The sequence below is a fragment of the Bos javanicus genome, chromosome 8 (assembly GCF_032452875.1).
Source record: "Bos javanicus breed banteng chromosome 8, ARS-OSU_banteng_1.0, whole genome shotgun sequence".
Lineage (NCBI taxonomy): Eukaryota > Metazoa > Chordata > Mammalia > Artiodactyla > Bovidae > Bos > Bos javanicus.
The window spans coordinates 48,594,963-48,603,464 of NC_083875.1; the positions used below are offsets into that span (position 1 = coordinate 48,594,963).

Sequence of the window (8,502 nt, forward strand, 5' to 3'; positions counted from 1 at the left end):
ACATTTGCTGAACATAGTTTCTAACAAGCAGCATTAAAGTCTTCTCAAAGCAAGTACAGGGAAAACCAAAGAACACGCAAACCTGTTTCTAACATGTTTTTATCATATGATTCAAACACAAAGCTGAATAATGTTCCCAGGAACTTGCTTCTTTTTAAAAATGTGCACTTCAACAATACTTTAAGTTGGTATACTATTTATGGAAAATGCAAGTAAAGTTAACATACTTTTACACTTAGTTCCTTATTTGACAAATTTATTACAAGTTAGCTTCACCCCCTCTGTGCACCATACCACATCTAGATTCTCGCAAATGAAACAGAAGGTATAGTGTCTGCCTTAAACTTGGGTGCAATGGGTTCCTAAGCCCAAATCCAAGTTATTTCACTATTAAAACATTAAAATAACTAAGTTCTAACAAAACCAAACAGGAGCATAATAGAATATATTGGAGAAAAAGAAAAAATGCTGGCTGAAAATAGGGACAAAGGGGTTCTTGTCCCCACTCAGCCATTAATTTACTACATGACCTTACCTAATTAGTTAGCCTCTGTGGGTCTCAACTTCCTCATTTTAATATTATTTTTGAAGCCCATTAAACTGCATGTCAAGACTCAGCATGTAACTGTCCTGAGAACTGATTCATAGTCATGCCACCCTTCCCCCTAAAAAGTCACATGTAACATGGCAGTTTTAAATAGCTGAGTATGGATTTCTATCAAAGGCAATTTATTAAAATGTCAGATGAGCTTAAGTCTATTTCAAGTGGAGAATTAAGGCACATATATTAAAGCAAGTACTGTTTACAGATTCAAGTTTCACCTAGACAGCAGCTGTTGCTATTGAGAGCACAGTCTTTAACAGGGTAGTTGAAAATTATACCTCTTTACAAATGGAGAAAACTATTAAGGGTGATTTTCATGGTCTCAGAAACACAGATGCACAGCTTTTTGTTAGGATCAAGAAAAGGAGAAAAACAAGCCTGGCTTGGGAGGCAGGGAGGAGAGCACGGAAGTTACAGTACACACCCAGACAAGCCCCTCTCATCTGATGTACTGTACTAGACAGCCTTTACTTCTAATTAGCGTTCACAACCCAAACGCAATGAAAAGATTTCCTATGGCTGAGATGAAGATGGTGGGAACAGTGAGCTTCACCATATGACAACAGCTGAAGACTTACACTCAAGATGGGATTCAGATCCCTCAGGAAAGGGCCAATAAAATAGACATCTGTGACTGAGACCAATTACACTAAGATATAAACTGTATCTATTTACAGCTGTTAAAAAAAAGAACATATTTTGAGAGTACCAAACAGCACTAGCTTATATGGTAAGTAAGTAAAGTCGCTCAGTCGTCTCCGACTCTTTGCGACCCCATGAATTGTAGTCTACCAGGATTCTCCGTCCATTGGATTTTCCAGGCAAGAGTACTGGAGTGGGTTGCCATTTCCTTCTCCAGGGGATCTTCCCGACCCAGGGATCGAACCCCGGTCTCCCGCGTTGTAGGCAGACGCTTTACCGTCTGAGCGCCACCAGGGATCATATATATAGCAAATTAAATCAAAGTTAATCCTCAAAGAATTCCATAAAGTCATTTTACAGATGAAGAAACAATTATGTGAAGAATCAGGGGACTTGCCCAATAAACAAATGGTTAACTGTAAGAGCCTTGTTTTCAACTAAAATCTGACTTCTCCAATCTTTATATTTCAAAATGGTACTCTAACATCAGTTTCCAGCCCCTACTATTTTGTCTGATTTGGCAAATTTTATTTTTTCACTAAATTGCTTCCCCCTCGCATTCCCGTTTGGATCCTCCTCTGGGTTCCTAAAGCATTCTATGCATAATTCTCCACTTACTGGGCCTTCTAATTGTTCACTTCCTTTTGCCCCTGAATAGACTCATTTCTTCAACAGCAGAGATTGTTTTATCTTTCTTTATAGATGGAGGCCACCACAGACTATCTTTGCTCCTCGTGACCTCTCAAATTTCAACCATTTCATCTAACTCCCTCTCTCTACCAAAAAGAACACTCCACCAAGACAGTGGGCAATCAGATTGCTTCCAGACAGCCTGACACACAATAGGTGGTTAACAGTTGTTAGCTGAAGGGATGGTGGGTGGGTGGATGGAGGATGATGCAATACTTATAAGTATTTTACAGCACTTTACATATATGCATTTACATACATACAGCATCTCCTGTGAGTCTAAAACTGTTAATTTGATAATGAAAATTTAAGTTTTCTTACCCGACATCTGGTTCATCATTCTCAATTGCAGAAACCTGCCCAGAGGCACCTAGCTAATAAGTAGTAACTTTTCAACTTCAGAAATTGCCCACAAGCCTACCTCACTCTCTTGCTTTGTTTCCTTTTCATTTCAAACATAGCTGAGAACAGGCTTGATTATGTCTATTGGAACATGAATAAGGTGTTGTCCCATTCTGGTTTCCTGTTGTGAAATCTGAGACTTTTGAAAATTTGAAGGGTTGGTTACCAGCCAGATCAAGAAAAGAGACTTTACTCAGACAATTAGCTGTGACAAAGGAAATCTAAACAAGTACCATGTAAGAATTTATTGATTCAAATCTCCTGTCCACGTACACAGTGCCCAGTCCTCAGCCTGCTTGCTCATTCACAGACTGTTAATGAGTCTGTGACTGTTAATGAGGTGGTGACTCAGAACTCACTTTTAACATTACTTTTCTGGGCCTCTCAACACATTAAGGTAAAACAGCATCAAGTGGACTGAACTGAAAAAACTACAAGACTTTAAGTTACACACACACACACTCATCCTGTAGAGTTGAGAGGTGTGATTTTAGGATAAAGCACCAGAAGGCGCTACCCAACCTTTACTACAAAAGTGAGTGAGTGAGTGTTGTGTCCGACTGTTTGCGACCCCATGGACTATACAGTTCATGAAGATAAGCCCTTACTAAGCGAAGCCCATACTAAGCAGAAGAAATGCACTATCTTCTATTTCACCCAGAAATGCAAATTCTTTTGGAACTTTGAGTAGCTAATCAAAGACACAACCAAAGTGTGATGCCCGACCAATTCTGAAAATAGCAAGCTTCCTTCAAGGGTCAAACAAACATTAATAGCTTCATTCTAGCCAACCAAAGAACCATAAGGCTAACATTTTAAAGGTACTGGTTTTTAAAACAGAGATGTTTCCAACAGGTAAGCAGGCTGTTTTGAGGATTCAGTCCTCCTTCAGCTCAGGTGAAACTTCCCTTCATCCCCCTTCCTCTGAATCATTCTCACTTTGTTCTGGGAAGAGCTACAGAAGGTAGCATCTGCACACTCTCAACACATGAAATTATGCAATATCGCATCACAATCACACTTAAAGAAGGGGAGTGAATACAAACCAGTGAGTGGCTCCTGTGCAGAATGAAAGTTCTTAAAATTACGAAGCACTCTATTCGTAACCCCTAGTGCTGATGAAAGGAGACATATATCAAAGTCTGTTTTCCTAACCTAATGCGGAGAATTTAAGTGAGTGGCTTCCGCTCCACGGGAAATCTGGTGACACAAATCAACCCTCAGCAAAGAGCATCCAGGGACGTCAGAGCCTTAGTTTTATTGCAAGGAGTGCAGCAATCAGCATTAACTGCAGCACTCAGGGGTCCTCGCAGAACCAGATCCCCTTCTTTTGCCAAGACCTCCCAACTTTGCACTGGAAAGCTAGAAGTGGAGGATCCAGTGCTAAGCCTTTCCCCAGCTCTAAAGAAAGCTGCACGAGATCTTAAAGAATCGCCCCACCTTAACTAACAGAAACTGGGGTGGGGGACAACGGGGGTGGGAACCAACCCAGCGGAATAGAGACAAAGATCACCCCAAACGCGTACGCGCGCGCGCACTGAAGCCGAAAGTCTGCAATGCACATTCCACCAATCTTTCCCTGTAGTCTGCTTCCTGTGGGGTTTATTCCCCCAATCCAGCCCTTTCCAAAAAGTTTAAGGCTGTTCCCACCGACTTTCAAAGGTCCATTGTTTCCTTCCCCGTAAAAGTAATGAAAAGAGAGAGGGAGAAAAAGAAATCAAGACTCGGTTCCCAAAGACCCTTTCTTATGGAGAGGACTTACTCTGGAGAGCCTTGTTACTCCTAATCCAAAGAGGGGAAAGGCGGTGCGCGGGGGCAGGGCGGGAGGGTGCTGTTGGGGGGCGGGAGGATGTTTGCCGCTTCAATAGAAAGGCCCAGATGCGACTATTGGGAGCCAGGAAGGACCGGAGGACCACCGTCCGCGTCCTCGCAGTGGCCCCCAGCGGGGAGCAAGGGAGACCAGGCAGGGAGAGGGGGCTGGTGACCCAGTTGCTTCTTACCTTCCCCTCCCCCGCTTAGCGTTGGCTAATTCAGGTGCCTACACAGCAGTCCAAAGAGACTGAGCAGAGCTCCTGGCGTCCCCGGGTCCGGATCTTCCCTCCATGGCCAGGGAGCCCGTCCAGCCCCGGAGCCCGCTGCCACCGCCGCCGCCGCCGCCGCTGCTGCTTTTACGCAACTGGCAGCCGCAGCCTCTGCCTGGAGGTGAAACACTCTCCTCCCGGGAGTGACGCGCACTTCCCTCCGCCTCCGCCTCCTCCTTCTCCAGTCCCGAGCCTCCGAGGCAAGGGCCTCGGCTCTGTCTCTCCAGTGCAGCCGCTCCGCTTTCGCCGTCCCTTCCCCTTCGGGAGGAAGAGGAGGAGAATCGTGGCTCCGGCCGGAGCGTCCCAGCAAAAACAGGGAGGGGGCGGCCGCGCGGGGGCAGAGCGGGGTCCCGGGAGTCGGGCTCGTCCCTGGTCGGCGGGCGCCGCGGCTCGCTAAAGTCGCGCTCAGCCTCCGCCGGCCAGACAAGCAGCCCGGCTCCGCGGTGCCGAGGGCTACGGATTGGGCGCGCGGGCGGGCTAGACGAAGAAGGCGGGGGGAGAGGAGGAGCCTGCGGCCGGAGGAGGTGGTGGCCGCGCAGGGATCCGCCCGCTGTTGCAGCTTCGCTCCAGCTGCGGACAGCAGCACTTAGCGCCTCTCGCTGCGGCGCCCAGGAACAGCACCTGACCTCCCGGTAGCCGGTGCAGCCCTCCCAACCAGCGCCCCCCGCTGAGGCACGCATCACCTCCAGGGTTAAGCCTAACCTGAGCCCCCACTGGGTCTCAGCTAAGCTTGACTCTGCACCTCCATTACATCCCCATTGAGCCTGACAACGGCACCCCGACACTCCCAGCTGAACCCGACACTTAGCCACCCATCACTCCACGGCTGACCTGGACATTTTACCCCTATCACCTCCCGGCTGAGCCTGACTTTGCGGCCCAGCCTCTCAAGGCTGAGCCGGACAGGCTCCTTCATCGCTCCTGGCTGAGCCAAACTGCGCCTAGCATCCCCGAAGGGACTTCCACAACTCCCGAAAATTTTCTGTGCGCTCCGCCACTGCACCAAGGCTGCCCCCACCTGGCCAATCCCTGGCGCTGGTTTCTTAGCCTTTTCGGGAGAACTCAGGACAGCTCCTCCGGCGGCAGAGTGACTTCGGCATCCAGTTCAGTATAAATATACCTACGTCTCCCCCACTCCCCTTGCCTGCACCACTCAGGAGCGGCTGTCGCTTGCGGGAGTGGCGCTGAAAACCACTCTCTGGCCCACCCCAACTACGCTGTACCTCTCTTATGGACACCCATACCAAGGCTGGGATACCCTGAGGCCACAACAGCTGGGGCTGCTCCCATCGAGGAAAGCCTTGGCTCCCGCTGAGGGCGCGGCCAGCGCTTGATCAGTCAGACCCACGAGGTTCCGGGCTAATGACAGCAGTAGGACTGCCAAATCCAGGCTGTCGTCATCCGCCACTTAATTCGGAAGTGGAAGTTTTCCCTCTAGGGAACTCTTTCAGTGGATACTGTACAGATAGGACCGTTCAGTTTTCAGGCTTGCCTTTTTTTTCCTTCCGCCCTTTTAATAAAAACTCAGTCATGTAACTGTGACATCCAGAAGGCGGGAAAGGGAATTCCCAATTTCGAGGGTTTTGGTTCAGAACTTCGTTGGAATTAATCTTTCTAAATTTTTTCTGGTAAAATTCCCAAGAGGCACTGAAAATTTTGGATTCCGGGACCTAGCACCACCTACTGAATTAGAGGTGCCAGGAATGTGCAAGTTTGAGAAAAAGTGCTAGAGGGCATCCTGGAATTAAATAAAACCTTGGAAAGATGCCTCTAAAATAGTAACACGGTCTAATGCTGAGACTTTAAAGAAACCACCCAACTTTGATGCCCACGGTCCTTTCTGTCAAAGGGTAAGTGAAAGTCGCTCAGTCAGTCGTGTCCGACTCCCTGGAGTGGGTAGCCATTTCCTTCTCCAGAGGATCTTCCCAACCCAGGAACTGAATCCAGGTCTCCCACATTGCAGGAAGATTCTTTACCAGCTGAGCCACCACGGAAACCAGAGGGAGGAAGGTTCTTAAAATAAGGCAGATGGTTTCCAAGGAAAAACTGGGGGGAACAAACGACAATTGTAGTTGTCTATGGTTTTTCCAGTAGTCATGTATGCATGGATGTGAGAGTTGGACTATAAAGAAAGCTGAGCGCCAAAGAATTGATGCTTTTGAACTGTGGTGTTGGAGAAGACTCTGAGAGTCCCTTGTACTGCAAGGAGATCCAACCAGCCCATCCTCAAGGAAATCAGTCCTGAATATTCATTGGAAGGACTGATGCTGAAGCTGAAACTCCAATAATCTGGCCACCTAATGCGATGAGCTGACTCATTTGAAAAGACCCTGATGCTGGGAAAGATTGAAGGCAGGAGGAGTAGGGGAAAACAGAGGATGAGATGGTTGGATAGCATCACCGACTTGATAGACATGAGTTTGAGTAAACTCTGGGAGTTGGTGATGGACAGGGAAGCCTGGCGTGCTGCAGTCCATGGGGGTCGCAAAGAGTCGGACATGACTGAGCAACTGAACTGAACTGAAAAGTAAAATGTCCAGAACCATGCCTTGAAAAGACAGGACAGGAACTGTGTCACCCTGTGTGGTAGGCCAAAAAAATCAGATTTAAATTACTAGAACCTAGCAATGTCCCCTTATATAGAAACAGAGTCTATACACAGTAAGGATCCTGAGTTAAAAAGATTATTCTGGGTTTTCAGGGTAAGCCCTAGCTGCAATCACATGTATCCTTACAAAAGGAAGGCAGAGAGGAAGAGGCAATGTGACCAGGAAGGCGGGGATTGGAGTGATGCAGTCAAGGAATGCCAGCAGTAACCAGAATCTGGAAGAGACAAGGAAGGATTCTCCCCTGGAGCCTCCAGAGGGATAGCAGTTCTGCTCTCACCTTGATTTCAGACTTTTGGCCTCCAGGAGCCTCAGAGAATAAACTTCTGTTGTCTTAAGCCCCCACATTTGTAGTAATATATTACAGCAGCCACAGGGAACAAATATACCCAGTGCCAACTTTACATTAAAATGTCCATTCTCTGAATCTTTATTATGTGCCGAGCACTTTGTTTAAAGTTGGGACATCTCATATAATCCTCCCAATTCTAGAGATGAAGATACTGAGACTCAAAGTTTAAGGAGCCTGCCAAGTTCACACAGCAAGAGCCTATTGGAATAAAGTCAGCCAACAACTCAAAAATCAAAAATAGTTATTAAAAGTTTACATAAACTATTGTAATGAAAGCTTTGGTTTTAAAGAGATCATATTTCTATAACCTATGTATGCATGCACGCTCAGTTGCTCAGTCGTGTCCAATTCTTTGCGACACTATGGACTGTAGCCCACCAGACTCCTTTGTCCATGGTATTCTCCAGGCAAGAATACTGAAATGGGTTACCATGCTCTCCTCCAGGGGATCTTCCAGATCCAGGGAGCCAACCCGCATCTCTTACATCTCTCCTGCAATTGCAGGCAGGTTCTTTACCACTACTGTCACCTGGGAAGCCCCTCTATAACCTATATATATTGCCAAAACCAAAGAAAATGGATGTTGACAATAGGGGAGGCTGTGCATGTGAAAGAAAGGCAAGGGATATAGGGGGACTCATGGCATTTTCTGCTTTGTGTTGTGAGCCTAATGCTGCTCTAAATAAATTCAATTAACAAAAACAAAAAAGGGGGGGGGAGCAGGTTAAATCTTTGTGTAACCTACCTTTGAGAATTTTATTAACTTTTGTTCTTGGATATTTATCTGAAATATGAAAAATCAAAGGTCCTTAGAAAACAGAAAAAAAAAAAAAAAGGATGGTTTTGAAACTAATGTGAAAGGACGTTACAAAGGAGACAAAGTGAGGGGTAACAGAATGGAATTGATGTTGTCACCGATTGGGTCCCCAGGGAAGCAGGCTCTGAGACAGAGTGGCAGGACGATCATTAAAGAGTGCCCATGGGGTTGACACCTGTGGAGGGTGGAACAGGAAGCAGGATGGAACAAAGGGAGAAGTGGAGCATCAACGTAAACCCAACAACAGGCTCAGCAGACCTCCCTTTGAGGCCCTGCAGCTAGCCTGACTCATAGGAGGTATTGGACCT

The 8,502-nt window shown here is 46.8% G+C and overlaps 1 protein-coding gene across 3 annotated transcripts in view; it reads right to left on the reverse strand.

Moving 5' to 3' along the window:
* CEMIP2 (cell migration inducing hyaluronidase 2) overlaps positions 1 to 5,578 on the reverse strand; it is an 82,196-nt gene extending 76,618 nt beyond the window's left edge. The window contains exon 1 of one of the 3 annotated variants that reach the window (XM_061425535.1): positions 5,438 to 5,578. The gene's annotated coding sequence lies outside the window, so the exon portion shown is untranslated. Of the gene's footprint in view, positions 1 to 4,338; positions 4,883 to 5,437 lie in introns of those variants that run through there. The other 2 variants (XM_061425534.1, XM_061425536.1) reach the window with 2 other exon arrangements.
* Positions 5,579 to 8,502: the final 2,924 nt, after the last annotated feature.